Source organism: Acyrthosiphon pisum, chromosome A2 (genome assembly GCF_005508785.2).
Source record: "Acyrthosiphon pisum isolate AL4f chromosome A2, pea_aphid_22Mar2018_4r6ur, whole genome shotgun sequence".
In the NCBI taxonomy this organism is placed as follows: domain Eukaryota; kingdom Metazoa; phylum Arthropoda; class Insecta; order Hemiptera; family Aphididae; genus Acyrthosiphon; species Acyrthosiphon pisum.
In genome coordinates this window covers 118,394,628-118,395,456 of record NC_042495.1, presented here as the reverse complement: position 1 = coordinate 118,395,456, position 829 = coordinate 118,394,628, and positions in this window count along the sequence as shown.

Sequence of the window (829 nt, the reverse complement as noted above, 5' to 3'; positions counted from 1 at the left end):
TAGTTTTTAAAACTTATACCAGATCAAAATATATTACTTGTTATGTAGTATTGTAGCGGTTAAGTAACGGTGTGAAGCGACGATGCATCAAGTCTAATAGATAATGTTGAGATTTAACGCTGTCTGTAATCAATGTATGCTGACTGTTTATATACAATCTAATAAGGTTATATGAGTGTGTAAAGTGATCATCGATTTATGTATTGTCAGATAATTAGGTATAAATAAAATAAATGTAATGCACTCATTTTGTTTTAGGCTTTCCACATTAAATTGAACATAGTGGTCATTTGATCAGATTACCTATGCTATTTTATAATTTTAAATAACTTACATATATAATGAAAAAAAAAAATAATGTCAGTTTGCAACATTCAACAATAAAATGTACACCACTCGAAGCTCGGACCAAACTGATTATAATAATAAAAAAAAAATAATAATAATACAAATTAATACATCAAAAGAATCAAAATTTAAAATTAATGATAATGTAAGAATATCAAAGTATGTATAAACATAATTTCAGTAAAAGTTATACACCAAATTGGACAACAGAAGTTTTCACTATTTCTAAAGTTTTAAATACAGATCCATTAACGTATCAACTAAAAGACAGTTTAAATAATTTAATATTAGGAAATTTTTATGTACAAGTATCGAAAAAAAACATATTTTCCTGATGCCTTTCTCATTGAAAGTGTTATAAAAAAAATAAAAACAAATTATATGTTAAATGGTTAGGTTTTGACAATAGTCATAATTCGTGGATAAATGTAAATGATACTTTTAAATAACTCATAAGAGAATTTGTAATTTAACGAAATGT